General features: G+C 51.7%; 2 protein-coding genes and 1 non-coding gene across 7 annotated transcripts in view; 1 reads left to right on the top strand and 2 right to left on the bottom strand.

Moving 5' to 3' along the window:
* Positions 1-17,583, bottom strand: part of Ralgps1 (Ral GEF with PH domain and SH3 binding motif 1) — a 244,145-nt gene that overhangs the window by 62,729 nt on the left and 163,833 nt on the right. The gene's annotated exons all lie outside the window — the stretch shown is intronic.
* Positions 12,419-12,555, bottom strand: LOC115030480 (small nucleolar RNA SNORA48). Its single transcript, XR_003836076.1, has one exon. It is a non-coding gene; the product is annotated as a small nucleolar RNA SNORA48 (small nucleolar RNA).
* Angptl2 (angiopoietin like 2) overlaps positions 16,614-17,583 on the top strand; it is a 31,943-nt gene continuing 30,973 nt past the window's right edge. Inside the window, exon 1 of the mRNA XM_021182385.3 lies at positions 16,614-17,096. The gene's annotated coding sequence lies outside the window, so the exon portion shown is untranslated. The remainder of the gene's footprint in view (positions 17,097-17,583) is intronic.

Here is a 17,583-nt window from a genome sequence, read left to right as displayed (position 1 = left end):
CTGTCTTAACCCTGGGTAACCCACAAGCCCAGAAACAGCACCACAGAAATCAGGAGCCTGACAGCTCTGGTGCTGAGCAACATGAAAGCTGGTGGCTGGCTGGCTGTATGCTCCACACTGCTGTCTTTCTTTCACAGGACTGGCTTCTTTCTCATTCACACACATTCCATGTCACCAAGGCCATATAAACGGCATCTGTAATGTTATGTCCTCAGAGCTCTATAATGAAGGCCAGGCATCCTCTCTCCCTTGGCTTCAGGATACCACTGGCCTGGCTGCAGCACCAGAGTGTACAGAGGATGGAGGGCTGACTCTAGTGAGCCATGGGTTTGGGGAGATATGGTGTGTGATTGACTCTAGTGCCACCATTTGTGTGGTGACTGGATCAGGTGGATCAGGTGCCCTTCTAGAGTCAGTAGTGAATAAGAAAACATTCATCCCCGGGGTAACCTAAACAGGCCACGATCTCACAAAGCTACACAGGTTTAGGCTTTCTGTTTAAATCAACTACTGCTAATTACAGGGTAGATAAAAATTCATACACATCCTAAGACTGAAGTAAAAATGTCCTAGCAACATAAGAGCTTATACCTCCATCCCAGAACACAGGAAGCTGAAGTGCTGCAGCCTAAGAACTCAGGACCAGGCTGGGTGACACACAGACTCTCACTTAGGAACTCAGGACCAGGCTGGGTGACACACAGACTCTCACTTAGGAACTCAGGACCAGCCTGGGTGACACACAGACTCTGACCATTTATTCCCATAATCAACCACTGAAGTTGTCCTCAACTCTGGAGTCTACTGGTTTCTACTTCAAAAGTCACCACGTCTTCCCCCAAGGAGAGGACCAGAGGACAGAGCATGGTGTAAGAACACAGGAACCAACAGTCCGTGATGGACCTTGTCTGCCAGAAGCAGGGAAGGGTGTGACAGGTCCCTTACCTGGATACAGTGTGATTTCAATCAGGAGATGGTAAAGTGGAGCACTCACTCATAGGACGTCTCTTGGGGACCAGGCAAGTTCTGCATTCCTCTCACTCCCGTGCTTGCATCTGATGATCCCCTTCCTATCTCCTGTTACTATCTCATCACTACTCCATAAGCAGGCAGCGAGGCTGGGAGGGCTGGAGCACTTCCTACCGTAACACTTGCAGTGAGCCAGAAACAGTGAAGGGAGAGGTCTGAGAAGGGCCCTAGCAGCGGGCCAGGAGGAGGGTGAGCCGAGCACTGCCCACTCAGGCTTCCAGCCAGGGTCTCCACACTGCCATCCTTCCTACACCAAGTCATCTGCGCTGCTCAGGGCCTCCCCGCTGGCAAGGTGGGCTGGGGGTGGGGCGCTCTAGTTCATCTGGGTGTTGCTGTTGGGTAGGAGTTCTTTGTTGTTGTCTAGGTGGCAGAGGGTTCCTTGACAGCTGTAAGAAGCTCAGGAGGCCAGACCAGGTACTCCCAAGGTACTCTGGGAGTCAGAGAGAATGATCGAGGCCATCACAAGTTCAGTTTGTAGCCATTGGAGTACAGACAGGACGTAACTGGTTCTTTCCATGCACACTCCTCAGCTGTGCTGTGTAGTCAGTCAGTCCCCTCTCTTCAGTTCTGGGCAGCAGGTCCCTAAATGAAATGTAGGCTGCATTCTGTAACTTTGCAGTCACTTTCTGGTACTGTTAAGAGTTTCATGGCAAAACTTCAAAATGTAAGGCTTGACCCTGTTTATTTGAAAACTTGACCCAAATTCAACCCAAAGTTCATCGCCCTTCGCCTTCTGTCCCCTCCCCCATCTGCCATCTATTTATAGCCTAGGAAGAGGGGATGGGGGGGATTGGGGGGATTCAGGAGGACCTGAGGAAAATGCTTCTGTCTTGAATTCACCAAGTCTCCTGCCCTGTTTTTTTTGTTTGTTTTTTTTTTTTGGCCTGACGCTCTTGCTGCTGCAGGGGCTCCGCGCCATCAGGGATCCACACAGGTAGTGATCCAGTCTCCTAAGGCTGCGTTGGAGTTTGTCCTGGCTCCTCCATCACCAAAGGCTAGCCCACTTTCCTTGCCTTTCCACTCATGGTGCAGGTTCCAATTCCTTCTCTGGACTGGGGTGGGCTCCCGCAGCTCCTGCCCCTCTGCCAGTCTCTGTGCTCTCTCATACAGAGAGCTACAGTAACTTCTGGGGTGGATCTTGGTCTCCCGGTAAGACCACAGAGAATTAGATAGTGAGTATGGACCCCACCTCTTCTCAGTGGCCCAAGTCCACTGTCCTACAGGCTTCCAAAGCATCTGCAGCAGAAACAGAACAGTGTCTATGCTCAGTGAGACCCACGGGCCAGCTGCCTGCCTCTTCTTCCTTCCCACCATGAGGGAGGACTGGAGAAAGGACATGGACACACTACACCCTGCTCCCCGGAAGCTCTCTGTGATGGTCCATCGTAAGAGTCTCCTTGACAGAATCTAGACCCCCTGGGAGACAGGACTCTGGGCATGTTGGGGGGGGGCAGTTGGTTACATTAAATGAGCTGAGAAGACTCCCCTACTGTGGGTGGCACTTCTCTAGCTAGGATCCAGGGTATATAAAGGAGAGAATGAACTGCGCTCGCAGCCACTGTCCTCGGCTTCATGAGTATGGATGCCTTGTGACCAGAGGCTTCAAGCTTTTGATGGACTTAAACTGAGCCACAGTAAGTCATGGTCAGCTGGGATCTATGCAGGACACAATACTATGGCTTTGTTGTGACAAACATTGTATAGTCTCAGCTGTTTAGAAGCTCTGGTTAGCTTCTTCATTAGCAAAGACTTTTTAAAAAAAACCCACAAGCAGCACAGGTTTGCAGAGGGAGGGGCATTACATGGATAAAGCAATGAGGACCCACGTCAGTTCTGGGACCAGGTGCCTATGAGCCCAGCAGACTTCCGACCTAGGCTCCTTTTCTACACAGTGGGGATGAGAATCAGCACGCTCATACCAGAAGGAAAAGAGCTTCCCTTCCATCAACTTCACAGCTGTTACTGTAACTCACAGGCAGCTCTGGAGCTGAGGAAAGGTTCACCCTAATTGTCACCTTGACTGGAATGGAATCTAGGAGTCGCAGCTCTTGGAGCGTCTGAGGGAGTTTCCAGAGAGGAGACTGAGGAGGGAAGAGCATGGTGACTGTGAATGGCATCACAGCACTGGCTGCTGTCCCCGTCTCAGTAGAAAGGAGACAAGCAGGAAGAGCCGAGTGCCAGAGTCCACCTCTCTGCCTCCTGACTGGGATACGGTGTGACCAGTCACCTAACAGCCTACCACATGCCCTCCTGCCTTGAGGTGCCGTCTTAGCTCCCGTGTCTACTGCAATCAAACACCATGGCCAAAGCAACTTGGGGAGGAAAGGATTTATTTGGCTTATGCTTCCAGATCGATGTTCATCGTCAAAAAAATCAGGACAGGAACTCAAACAGGGCAATAACTGATGTAGGAGGCAGGGGCTGATGCAGATGCCATAGAGGGCGCTGCTTGCTGGCTGGCTCCGTACACTGCCCCGCCCATCTCCGTTAGTCTTCAGTCGCACTGAAGTCCGGAAGAAGTAGAGTGGAGGAATGGACTTGCTCACAAGGTGAAGGCAAGCAGGCAGAGAGCAAAAGCTTCCTGCTTCCACATCCTTGTGTGCAGGGTTCTAGCAGAGAAGGTGGCACAGATTAGAGCTGTGTCTTTACCCAGCTCAAAACATCCATATTAAAGGCATGTCTTCCTGTCCAGAATACAAGTAGATCTTCTTACTTCAAACTAAGCAAAAATCCCTCACAGGTGTGCTTTCCACTTTTGGATTTTAGCTAATTCCATGTTTCAAGTCACAATCAGGTTGACAACCGAGAATAGCCATCAAATCTCTCAAACTGTGAGTCAAAATAAACTCCTCCTTCCTCGGTTTGCATCTGCCAGGTTTTAGTGGAGCAAGGAGAGTCTTGGGAAGGATGAGGGTCCAAACCCCTGCGGCCCAGTGTCCTCTGGGCTGCTCCCACTCATACATCAGCATACACGCCACATTCCGCTGCACAGATATTCTTAATTCCAGGATTATATTTAGCTGATACTTATTATTAGTGAGGTGTTCTGAACACAAGTTGCATTTAGTCCAGCAACCTAAAGAGAACCTGAACCTTAAAAAAAGGGGGGGACCCTCATGTATGGAGGTGGGGGTGGGGTGTAGCCACCATTCCTGAGGGGCAGCCCACTAGCAGGAAACTGGTGCTTCAGACGCCTGGCAGGATTAAATGAGCCGCATGGCAGTGTGAATGCTTTCTGTCAGAGCGAAGTTCTCTGTGTGTGCTGAATCACAGGACTCACAGGGCACAGGACAAGAGCACTAAGTGGATCCTAGCCTAAGACATGGGCGTGGTAGGGTGGAGGCAAGGAGGCCTGGCTGGGCCAACAGTCAGCTACGAGAGGAACCTGAAACCAGCTTTGTTGGTCCTTAAAGCCTGTAGTGGGTGCTGGAGTGTGGGGGTGGTGGGGATAGTTGCGTGCTCTGACAGCAGACCTCAGCCAGAGAGAAACGAGGCCCAAAATAGGCTGGAGCCTCTGGGCGTCAGTGAGGATTCACCCCTACCAGCAAGTCACAGCTCAAGCATTCTGTTTACCAAAGGCTTCTGCACACATAGAAAGGAGGGAAGGCCTGGGTTCTGTAATAAAAGGGGGTGGGGAGGGTCTCAAAGGGGGGATTTCAAGGTGTTGGAATCTTGTCTGAAATCTACGCCAGAGCAGGTAGCTCGGGACCAACCTGGCAGAGGAGAAAGGGAAGGGTGCTGTGGAGCTGCCCCTAAATGGCTATCACGCTGGGAATACTTCCAGCCTGGCAATAACAAAGCAGGGCTAACACCTACCGGAGCACCGCCGCCTCAGTGGGCACCTGTGCTCCTGTGAGTGTGTGGACTCCCTGCTCTTGCCAGAACTTTGTGGAGGGAGGCACCACAGTCTGGGGATTGTTGTCCCCAGGGCCACACCCAGCCACACTGCTCGTTTCTCTGCAGTGCACTGGGTCCTTCTCTGCCCTCTTACTAGAGCCCTGCAGCTGTCTCCATGGGCTCCTTCCTGCCTTCTCTGTAGATCTATGGAGGGGACAGAGTCAATGTCACTGAAGCCCAGCCACGGTGAAGCATCTGGCAGGCACGAGTCCCCAATGGCCAGACACATTTGTAAGTGGGTGCCCCTCACCCTGCCTTACAAAGGACATGGAAAGATGAAGAGGTGACAGGAAGGAGGGTGGGCAGTTTGTCAATGGCAGAGTGTGGGTTCAAGAAGTTACACTCTCTACAGCACACTAGTCTACCAGCAGGGCAATACGACTATGAGGATAACAAAGGGAAAACCGACATCACAGAGACTTTAGCTACCCATCTTCCGTCACATCGCTCATATGCCAGCCCTGCGCAACACAGGTGCCATGTCCATCCCCGATTTAGAAAGACAGAAATGGAGACTCATGCACTAAGCTACTTGCTCTGGGCCATTCAGTTGGCAAGATAGGCCCAAGGTTTAAACCTGGCCCCCTATGACTCTAGTGCCCAACACTGTGCTACCAGACCCCTTATTTCTTTGCCCATCAGTGTATGTTATGTTCTGGACTGGACATTGGGCCCTTAAAGAGGTAACTAGGTGGCCCACCTGACCTTCCCAGGGCAGGTGCTAGGAAAGGAAGTACTCATGCCTACTGTCACAGCCAACGCTCCACCCCTGCTTTAGAAGGTATTATTTGATTAACTGGCAAAAGTGGTTCCTGTGCACAGTCATTTTTTCCAGATCCTTTTCTTTCCTAATATGTACCAGGAAGATCACTGGAAATCAGGAACAAATGACAAATTCAGTCACATGAATCTTGGTTTAGGCCAGATATCACCCTGTGTCTTACATGCTGGGTTTCCTCGGCTCAGAGTCAATGGCCCGAGAAGAGGGAAAGCCTGAGACCAGCTCCTAGGAACCACTGGGAGAGACCAAGCTGCACCCTTCCTGTTTGTCTCTGTGCACAAGAAACAACCTTCAGCAGCACGACAAGGGCACTGCCTGGCCAGCCCTAGCTCATGGGTGCTCCTATGAATTTGCTGGAACTAAGTGTGAATTTTGGGTCACATCCCAGCTCTACTGAGTCACAGCGTCTAGGGTAGGCCCATCAAACTGTGTGCTCGTGGCTCTCAGTGAAGTCTGAGCTATTTGAGGAACACTAATCTTAAGCTCACTAAAGTCCTAAGCACAAAGGGTCTAACACCAGTTGAGCCACTGTGTGTGTCAGCCACACATCTCAACCTTGGCACAAACTCTGGGCATTAACAGTATTCCTCTACTTGGGTACGGTGGCACACTCCTATAATCCCAGCACTCAGAAGGCTGAAGCAGAGAGCATAAATTGTAGACCAATCAGGGTCACACAGCAAGTTCCAAAGCAACCTGGGCTACACAGGGCAGTAACAATAAAAACAAACGGCTATTCTATAGAAAGATAAACCAGGGAGTCAGGAGCAGCCTTGAGTTGCCCCACATTACCTTGATGGAAACATCCTCCAGAATATGGACTTTGGCTCTCCAGGAGCACAGATCTAAACTCTGGCTTGGTCACTACTGTCTGTATGATTTCACCTCCCAAACCTCACTGAGCTAAGCCACCTCAGCAGGTACAATGGGAAACCCTTCCCTGAAAGAGCCCATTCTATGGATGCAGTGAGCACATCCATGTGGAAGGCCTCCCAGCAGGCAGGCCAGGCCCACATGAGCATGACACAGAATGCAGCCTTTACAGAAGAACAGAGATGCTCTAGATGCTGTATTCCGGAGCTCCCTGGACTGGAGCTCGGGGACCTCCCACAGGACAGCTCTCCAGACTTAGCTAGTGTCACTTAGGAAAAGCACTACCAGGTGGCTGGTACGCCTGCTGGGAAGAAGCAGCAAATGAGAAGCTGGCTGGGAGGCTGGGAAGAGAAGACATTGTTAGCTAGGGAGAGTAAGCATAGCAACAATAAACACAGCTGCCTGGGTTTATGGGGCTCCTGGAAGCAGCGGCCTCCCCGAAGAGAGTCACACTACTGCCAGTATGCTAAACATGACTGAGTCACCATTAGATCAGTAGGGCTGGCCAGCAAGCACGTGCATCCGTGTGTGCTTGTGGCTCTGTGCAGAAAGCCTACAAGAAGGGATGGGAACTGTAAAGAGACAACCTTGTCATCTTCTATCCAACTGGTTAATTATCCGTAACAGCTTGCTCCTCGGGGCCCAGGAGCCAAGGAGTCTCTGGCAAAAGGAGATAATTTAGAAGCTTCGGAGCAGGCCCTGTGACAATCACTCATGTGCAGCCCTGGCCACCGTGTGACCACGCTCACTCCAGGGAAGCCTACATTTTCAGGCTTTTTCAAGAAACCCTCGTTCGTCTGCCCGTCTGCCCGTCAGCCTCTGAAGTCCCAGGAAGGTTAACAAGGTTAGTAGGAGCTGACTGTTCTCCATAACAAGGACTTTAGCAGTCCCAGTAGGAGGGTTGTAGTGGCTCCCCCACCCCACCCATCACACTGTCCTCTAGAGCTCCTGCCTGTTCCAGACCAGGCTCCAGAAATGACTATATTGCTTTCAAGTTTATGTGGAATGGGGATGACTTTAATCAGATTTGGAAGTTTTCTGTGAGATTGTGACTGTGAGGAAATAAAACTCTAAGAACCTTTACTTCCACTGGACCTCAGTTTCCCTGCAGAAATGGGCAGAGGCTCACACAAGGACAAAGGCTGGATTCCAGAGGTAAGCATTCCTAAACAATACTGTCCTGAGATCAACTGAAAGCCAGTCAAGGGAGAGTCTCGGCAAACTGCCTTGTCACCAACCTCTGCCACACAGACGACTCGCCATCCGCATGTGCTGACTAAATAACAAACATGCTTGACATCTGGGCGGTGCTTTGACTGTCCCAGACAAGTGGATAGAGAAGTCAGGAATGAATTGGGTTGCATGTGAGCTGCTTCACACCAAGTGTGCAGCCCATTCTGGTGGCTGGATACACGTGTCTGGTCAGTGTTTAATAGACACTGCACCCTAGTTCTCTGAGGTGCCTGGATACCCTCGGTGACACTAGACAAAGCTCTGCCAGGGACCGTCTTCAGACTGTTCCCTGGAGCCAGACAATATGCAGCTCTCTCTCTGTTGGACTCAGGGCAGCAAGTCACAGGACTGACACAGGCCTCCAGAAGGGGAGGGAGCAGCTGGCTTGTGTCAGCTCTTTTATTAGGTCTGGGTAGACGGAGGCTGCAGCCTTCTACCAGCTTCCTGAAGCTTGGACACTCCTCTGAGTCTGCCTAAGCCCAGCTGACCAGGAGAGGAGGGAGGGGCTAATGCCTGCTCATCCCCAGTCTCACTGAAGCCTCAGCTCCTAAAACTGCCACACTTTCGTCCACATGCCAAGTCTTCAGTGTTAAAAAAAATGCGTCATGCTCTTGTAAGAAACAAATGGTTTAAAAGAAGAACAAAAGAAAACAAGAAAGGAAGGAAGGAGGGAGGGGAGGAGGGGGGAGGAGGGAGGAGAGGAAGGAAGGGGAAACAGAGAGGTAAGTGCCGGGCATGGTATCACACATCTTTAGGCCCAACACCTGGGAGGCAGAGGCAGGTGGATCTCTGAGTTCGAGGCCAGCCTGGTCTACAGAGTGAGTTCCAGGACAGCCAAGACTACACAGAGAAACGGTATCTTGAAAACAACAACAACAACAACAAAACAAATAAAACCCACAAAAACAGATCTGCTAAGGGAACAGTTGAACTTTCAGCTAAGAGATGCATCCCAATTTCAAAGATCTCAAAAAAGAAAAGGTGCCCTGGAGGTGAAGAAATGTAACCTGTTGCCAGGCCAATGTGCTCCTCCAGGCCATGCAGGCTCAGTCTCAGCTCCAGTGCTTCAAAGTCAAGGACCCCATTTACTCAAGCCCCAGTCTGCTTATCAGTAAAATGGACCTAATATACGTCCCTCTTTCCGGTTCAGAGATTACTGCTGCTATGACATGACAGCTGAGACGATCAAATTATCAGAAGGAAAGGTTTGCTCGAGCTTACAGAATCACTGCACAATTGTCTGCCTTGTTGTTTTTCTCAGAGCCAAGGCTGCACAGGATGGTGGGTGAGCATCATGGAAGAGCCCTGGTTACATCACGGGCTTGGAAGCACAGAAAGAGAAGAGGGCAGTACTTACTTGGATGGAAAAAATGACCTAACTTTCTCCCAATAGGCTGCACCTCCTGTAGGCTCCAGTAGCACCGTAAGCTGGTGAGCAGTCAAGGTCTAAACTATAACAAAACAAGCACGTGAACCATCTCTGGAACGCACATCTTGATGCTCTAATGAGGCACAAGAAGACTGCCCAGCTTCCATTTGGGGGGAGGAGGGGAAGAAAGAGTTTATCCGGCTGATACCTCAGCATTACAGTCCATCATTAAATCCTAGTAGGAACTCAAGGCAGAGAACTGGAGGCAGGAACTGAAACAGGCTATGCCAGAATGCTGCTTCCTAGGTTGCTCTTCATGATTTGCTCAGCCTTTGTTAAAAGACGGGCACCTGCAGGGCCAGGAGGATGCTAACCGCTGCAGTGCTGTCAGAAGCCTCAGGCACAGCACAGGTGCTAGATGAGAGCATTCCACATGGGGAAGCCTCGAAACTGCTGCACAAATTCCCTTTCAAACACCAGTTTACCCTAAATCACACATGTCCCATGTGGGGAGACTCTTAGGGATCATCCGTTAAAATCATAGCTGGAAGAAAGAAATTTCAGTAATTTGTTGGAAGGTGGAGTTTGGAGTTCAGGACCTACCAATAGCTGCTTTGTTAACAAGGCTTTGTGATACCCCAAAGGTGACATCCTACATTAAGCCCACAAGATAGAGATAGGGAGAAAACCAAAATAAACCCTAAGGTAGTTAGGTGTTCTCACTACCAGCTATGACAAAACACATTCTCACAAGAAGATACAGTCTCTTCAACATGCCACTCATAGTGAACAGCTACAGACACACAAAGAAGCAGGAAAATGAGACAAAAAAGACACCCTCCTGTCCCAGCCCTGCCCCAAGTCAATAAACCCACACACTGGACTTGGAAACAGCTATTATAAGCGTATCTAAGAGTTTCAGGAAATGAAGGCCAGAGCCCAGACACTCTCAAAGAGAACTAGTAACCACACAGAGACTGCAGCAGCAGGTGGCCCTGCCCGGTTCTAGGGACTCCTGAATACAGACAAATACCACAGTTAGCAAGGTTAGCACTGCCGGGCACAAACGGGCGGGTGGTGGCTGACCACGCCCTCTGACGTAAGGAACAGAAGCTGCGATTGCCTGGTCCAGACAAGGCTAGAGGTCTTTGTGATGTGGAGAAAATGTGGTTTCATTCCCTCATGGGGAGAAGCAGGTGTGCAAGGCTGGAGCATCGTGCCCACCCCCCTCACAGAGCTCAGCGCTGTCCCTACAGGTGCGACAGGCCGGAGCATCCTGCACTGATGGACCTTGAGTACTGAGGCTACCTGGATTGCCCTCTTCTGGAGACCAGCTGCCTCCTGCTCTGCCCCTCAGGGTGGGCTTGACTTCAGCTTTCTCCGCATCTAACTCGGAAAACATTTACTCTTCTAGCTCCTTCCAGCAGCCGCTGTCATCTCTAGTTCTGTTCTGGTTTTTGTTTGTTTTCTCTAGGATTTTTTAACTTTTGATTCTTTGTGAATTTCATATAATGCACCCCAGTCCCTCTCATCTCTCCGACCTCTCATGTCCACCCTTCACCCTGGCATCCTCCCCCCAAAATCACACACACAGCCACCACCACCAACAACAACTAAAGCATAGAAAACATCTCGTCATGGAAGCTGTGGTGTGTCCCACAGTGTATCTCTCTGTCCACACATCTTCACTTGCAAATGTTCGCTGCAGTGAGTCATTGGTCGTGTTCGAGATCTCTGGCATCTGTCACGCCATCCATACTGGATCCTCATCAGGACTCCTCCCAGTTATCCTGTCGTTGCCCTGTGTCATGGAGATCCTGCAGCTTTGGATCCGCACGACTGGCCCCTTCATGCACTCCAACTCTTTGCAGATGATATAGATTTTGCGGTGGGCCTGGGTTGTGGCTGAGCTGGTCAGCCCACCAGTTCTCCCCTTATCTGTGCCACCAAGGCGAGCTCTCCAGCGCTGCTCTGGCTAAGCCACCCAATGCTGCCATCAGGCAGGGTCAGCACCACTGCTCTCATGCCCCTGGGGCTGATTCACCCACAGCCACGCCTCCAGAGCCAGCTCCATTGTGCTGCCCAGCCAAGGTGTGGGGTCCACCCTCCCAAGTGCTGCACCTCCAACTCAGGCTACCTCACGGGGGCAGAGTCCTGAGCAGCAGGGCCAGCGCTGCCTTGCTCACGTGCTTCAGCCAGCTCACTGGCCCACCATCAAGGTGCAGGGCCTGCTCTCCCACACTATAGTCAACAAGAGGGCAGGGTCAGCCCTCCACTCCCAGGACCCAGGGCCCAGGGCCCAGCTCTCTCCACTGGCACAGCATCCCCACATCACCTCATGGCAATGATTGGCTGGGCCAAATCTCCAACCCTTTCAGCCTCAGGGCTGGCTCATCTGTGCCCCCTCCTCCAACCAGAATCTGCTGTGGGGTCCAGGCAAAGTGCAGGGTTCACTTTCCCAAGCGCTGCAGCTAGTGAAAGACAGGGCCAGCTCTCCCCAGCTCATGACCCTGTGGGCAGCTTTCCCAACTGCCAGAAGCAGAGAGGGCGGGGGTAAGGGAGCACCAGCTCCATGCCTGCAGATGAGTGGTGGGGCCAGCTCTCCCACACTCTTCCCATGAGGGCCAGCTTCAGTGCGCTGCTTGGATGAGGTAGATGGCCTGCAGGTAAGAGATGGGGCCAGCTCTCCACAGTGCCACATCCAGTGAGGGGCAGGGCCAATTATGCACAGCCCTTGGACATCCACATGGTCCCCAGCTGCCCTGACCAGGGACACTCCCATGGTCTCTAGTGGTAATGTGAGCCATGCACATCAACACTGACCACTGCCTCTGCATAGCCATGCACTTAGACGTGGCCCTCAGAGGCAGCTTGGGCTGGGCTTCACCATGGCCCCAGATGGCGGGGCTGGCCATTCACAGCAGGCTCCTCCTGTCTACCCTTGAGTCTCCAGTTCCACCTCTCTCCATAATGCCCAAGCTGCTCCACTTCTTTCCCCCGCCCATCTGAGCACCACATACGTGCACACTGCGGTGGCTTCTGTTGCAGGATGGCCACATGGCTGGTGGGCCTCTGGATGACGTCTTCTGTTAGTGCTTTGTGGCATGGCAACAGTGGGTATCTATGTCTTGCCTGTGCTGTGCACTAAGGGGGAGGTCTGTGGGTGGCATGGTGGTCCACAGGTCTCTGTCTATCTCCCTCCTCTTTCACTGCACTGCCTGGATTTGATTTGATTTTTATGAATCCTAGGCCTAAGGCAGCTTTGGCCACCAAGCCAAGCATCAAGCTAGGACGAACTGCCATCCACTCTGCCCCTGACTGACATAAGAGCAACACCACCACCAAGGGGTCTCTTTGCCCACTGACAGGGGTTTATCCTCTAGCTTTTGTTTGCTTGTTTTAAATCTAACTGGTTGTGGTAGTGTACACCCTCAATACCATTACCGGGGAAGCAGAGGCAGGAGGAGCTCCGTGAGTTCGAGGCCAACCTGGGCTACTCAAGAGTTTCCAGTTGGCTTGAGCTAAACAGCCAGAATCTGCCTTTTTTAAAAAAAAGAAAAACTCAAGTAAAAATTATAGAATGAAAAGTACAATACTTAATAAATGTTTCACTTGAAATGAATAGACTGATACAGAAAGGGAAGGTTGGCACAGCGGGAACCAGAGAAAAGATCTAAACCGCACAAGGAGGGGTACACAGACAGATTCGCGTGACCTCAGTGTGCAGGTGGGGTTGAGAGAGGAGCGGGAATAGAAATAAAGCCTCTCTCCTAAATGTGTGAGAGAAAAGCAGTCACTGGCCCAAGAGTCTCAGAACCCCCACAAGGAATCAACGCAAGGAATATCACTTTTGATCACATCACAATCAAACTCCAAGAAGCCACAAGAAGAGAAAAACTTCAAAAAATACAGAGGAGGAAATAAGGCCAGCTGTAGCCAAATGTGCTAGTCTCTGCCTGCAATCTCAACACTCAAACTGAGGCAAAGGGATCTTTGGATCCAAGCCAGCCTGGACCCTGTCTAAAACAACAAACAAGGCTGGAGGGGTGGCTCGGCGGAGCACTTGCCTAGCATTCAAAAAGCAATGGCTTTCAACCCTAGCACCACATGAACCGGACATAGCAATGCGCACCTGTGAATTCCAACACTCAGGAGGTGGAGATGGGAATATGGCAAGTTCAAGGCCTTCCTCGGCTACACGGAGAAGTTCAGTCATTTTAGGATACAAGAGACCCTGATTCAAAACCAAAAGCAGACGAGGAAACATCTGTCTACATAGGTACTGACTGCCTAGTAATAGTACAGTCAGCATTCACAGGTTGTATGGAGCCAGAATGTCTTAAACTAATGTGTTATACAGCTGCTCATTTAATATTTTAAAAAATGTTTTTATTTTATGTGCATGAGTGTTTTGCCTCTCTGTGTGTCTGTGCTCCACTGTGTGCCTGGCACCCAGGAAGACCAGAAGAGAGTTACAGGTGGTTGTGGGCCATCACGTGGGTACTGAGAATCACACTCAGACCCTCTAGAGGGGCAGCTAGCACTCTAACAGCTTAGCCATCTCTTCAGCCCCTTATCAATTTTCATAATAGCTCTCTGAGGCCAATCCTCATACTACCCCCCACTTTGTAGACGAGGGAAAGCGAGGTTCAGAGGTTCAGAGCAGAAAAAGGAGAAACTGACTCTGAAGCTTGAGTTCGCCTGCAGGGCACCTGGTTGTCTTGAGCCATCAAAAGGGCAAGGGTTGTGCACAGATGGGTGGGTCAAGGCCACTCTGGTGGTTTTGACATTGTTGGAGCTTTGGGTTATGCAAACAGCAGTACTAGGATAACCCACATGCATGAGCTACACGGATGGTCACCAGAGGACGTGGTAGTCCTGCAGACTCCTTTTGCCATCAAGTAAGTCCTATGTCCTACCCCTGTCTTTCTCACCAAATGGCTCAAGCACGGCCTCCAGCTTCAGAGGCCCAGCCTGTGGCTCCAGCAGCAGACTCCTCAACACTGGCCTTTTACTGAGACACTACCAGCCATGTACTGCTAAAAGCCTGGGACTAGAGCCTTGGGACTTAATCCCACCTCTCTAACAGAGCCTCATCTCTCCTCAACCAAAACGTTCTCTCAGCTCCACTGAAAGAACACCTCATGGCTGGGTATGGTGGTGTGTGTCTGTAATTCCACCACTAAGGAGGCTTAGGTAGGAGGATTTTGAGTTTGTGGCCAGCCAATGTAATAGTATCCAGACTCAAACAAAACAAAATACAAGAGCACCATATAACTGTTCTTGCCCCAGTGTCTTCTCCAGTTACTTCTGTGGTCTAACAAATGACATCAAAACTCAATAGTCTATAACTATCCCATTAAGCTGTGAGCCAGGAATTCAGATGTGCCACAGTGGAATGGTTTCTCTCTCTCCTTCAGAGCCAGGACCCTGACAGGGAGACTGTATGGTTGAGAGTAAAGTATAGGTGAGGTAATTCGGTAGCTAGAGGCTGGAACCATCTGGAGGCAACGTTGCATGCATGCCAGTGGAGGCAGTACTATCTACCATGTGCTATGAACCCTCAATTTCTCAGGCTCTGGCTTGCTCAAGGCTCTATGAGGCGGTGTTCCAGTGGACAGAGCAGATGTCACCTGGCCTTTAAGTAACCACCTGTTCTCTGGCCTTGGACATCAGGTTCCTTCATTTCATGCTACTGATGTTACCAGTACAAATTGGTACCACACACAGACTTGTAAGGATGGAGAATGGATACTACCTCTCAACGGGAAGAGTGTCAGAATCTCCTGGTGATCTGGGGCATGCTGGGACTATCTTTGAAGAAGCAACTATAGCACTTTCACCTATTCCTCCTGGCCCTGACTATCCCCCCCCCCCCTCCACACACACACACTTGATTGCCTACTGGGTCTGAGCCATCCTATGGGATTGGGCTTAGAGACTTCATCTGGCAGCTGGCCCTGGCTGCTGAATCTCCCTGTAAGATGCACCCTCAGCACGCAGCAGTTTTCTCCCAGCCCGACTGTTTGCTGTCAGAGGACAGGGGCTTTGGCTAATAGTAGCATCTTCATAAACACATCCTAGAAGTGAGAGGAAGATAAGTGAAAGGGGACAGCCTCTCAATGTGCTGTATGACCACGCTGCGGAATATGGTGACTCGCTTCCAAATATGTGGTGTTCAGCCACAGGACCCGGACTAGGTCCTAGGCAGAAAGCAGAGCAGTGCTCATCACTCCCTGGTAGAAAAAGACTTCCTGCCCAGTCCAGATCAGCTCTCTGGCTAATGGTGCCCCTTAAGGTCTGTAGTTTCTTCTAGGAACAGAAGAAATTGACAGAAGAGGGGAGGGGCTAAGTAGGCTGAGGAGAAGCAGAAAAAATAATTTGTTTCCTGAACAAAAGGTGGCAGTCTCGGGAGAGGGAGCCACAGTGAGTCTGTCTCCTTAGAGACCAGGAACATATCCCATGTTACCTTGCTGTAAGAGAGGGCCACTAAAGTTTCCTCTTAGTTCGTACCTAAATGCTACCACCACCACTAACACATTTCAAAGAAGAGTCATCACTAATATCAAGCAGTGGGTGAGCCTGTGCATGGGACTTGGGGTCTCCCCCTCTCTGCACCCCTGCAGGATGCCAGTGGCCTTCCACTGCCAGCTCAACAGACTTGATGCATCTGAAGGATGTGGCCTAGGTACCAAGGTCACCTGTCCTTCTCTACTAAGAGCCACCAGTCTTAGCACTCGCTCCACTCTCTTGACCATTCACAGCTGACAGCTCCCGGGGACTCTACCATGTGTTCCCTGAACAGTCGCCCAAGTCACAGCTGAGAACTGAGGCTGGCAGGGTCACATAGCAGGGGCTTGGGATTCAAGTCCAGCCCACCTGCCCACCCGGCACATCGTCCTTGATCCTGTAACCAGACCTTCCCAGGTGACCGTGGTGAACCTGGCAGTGTTGTTGGAATGTGGCTCACTTATGCTGTAGGGAAGGAAGCTCAGGGAGTGGCGAACAGTCTTCCTCTAGTTTGGCCCCAACCCAGTCATGGTACTTTCACTGTCCTACCCCACTGCCACATTAGCAGTGCCTTCTGCAGGGATGAAGTGATTTGTAAAGAAGATGCTGAACACTTAGTAAGGCAACCCACAGAAAGAGTGAGCAGGGCTCCCTGGCCTCCCAAGCAGCTGCTTGCATAGCCACAGCTGCTCAAGTCCGTTACCCAAGTCCAGTGGAAGCGCTTTGCCTACACAGGGCACCCCAGCAACGTCAGCCTTCAGGGAGTGGAGCAGGCTGGTGAGCCAGGAGCAGAGCTGGCCAGCCTTCCTGTGCCAAAGAAGGAGGGGGCCCCGCCCAGGCGGCCAAAGCAGGCAGGAGGGGCTGGGCCAGCTGGGGCTGGAGCTAGTGTGACATCACCAGGCGGCCCGCCCCTGTCTGGAGCTGAGGGGAGGCCCAGAGCTTTTCTGGGGCCTGGGGGATCCTCTTGCACTGGTGGGCGGAGAGAAGTGCCTGCAGCCAACCAGGGTCAGGCTGTGCTCACAGTTTCCTCTGGCGGCATGTAAAGGCTCCACAAAGGACCTGGGAGTTCAACTGAGGCTGCTGCTGTCGGCCTGGGGATGGACCCCAAGCCCTGAGTGGTTGTTGGACCCAGGACCTGCAAGAAGCATGCACTAAGGCAGCTGCGGACCACACTGTGAGGGAGAGCAGGTTGGGAGCAGCCCCGGTGACACCAGAGCCAGCCTCATCCCTAGGAGCTTCAGAGAGCATAGACTGCTGCCAGCTGAGGCCAGTGAGGCAGGGCTGCTCGGCGGCCAGTCCAGCCTGAGACTCGGGACCTCTCCTGGAGGCCACGGCCAGGCTGTGCTGCTGATGGCACCGTGAGGCATGTGAAGCGCTGCTCCAGGGCCAAGCAGGAGAGAAGAGGTAAGGGGCCAGCTCTCAACTGCAGCAGTCAGGGGAAGAGGGGCTTGAGATGGGCAACCCTGACTCCTCCAGCTTCCGTGTGCAGCTGGAACCCACAGGGGTCAAACCTTGCTTTTGCTCAGAGCTGAATCAAGCATCTGACCAGGCAGAGGACTGTGAATACTTGGGCAGGGTGGTGTAGAGGCACAAGCACAGTGGGCTGGGATGTTGAAGACTTCATCCGTGAGCCCCACTCACCTCTTTCAGACAAAGAGCCCCTGGGTGAGCCGGTGTGGCTGTTGGACACAGGCTGGTAGCCGGGTATGTGCATGTGTGTAGGTGCGGATTTGAAAGGGCAGCAGGCTGAGAGCCGCAGGGCAGTGTAGGACTGGGCAAGTTGTGTTCAAGCTCCGGACTCCTGCACACCCAGCCAGCTAGAGAATATGCTACGGCAGAAGCAGATGTAATGCGGACCTGAGGCAGTGAGGGCCTCCGTTCGTAAAGTGCC

The sequence above is a fragment of the Mus caroli genome, unplaced genomic scaffold (assembly GCF_978045245.1).
Source record: "Mus caroli unplaced genomic scaffold, Mus_caroli_1 scaffold_2, whole genome shotgun sequence".
NCBI classification, from domain to species: Eukaryota; Metazoa; Chordata; class Mammalia; order Rodentia; family Muridae; genus Mus; species Mus caroli.
Note: the sequence above shows the minus strand (reverse complement) of the source record. Positions and strands in the feature narration are given on the sequence as shown.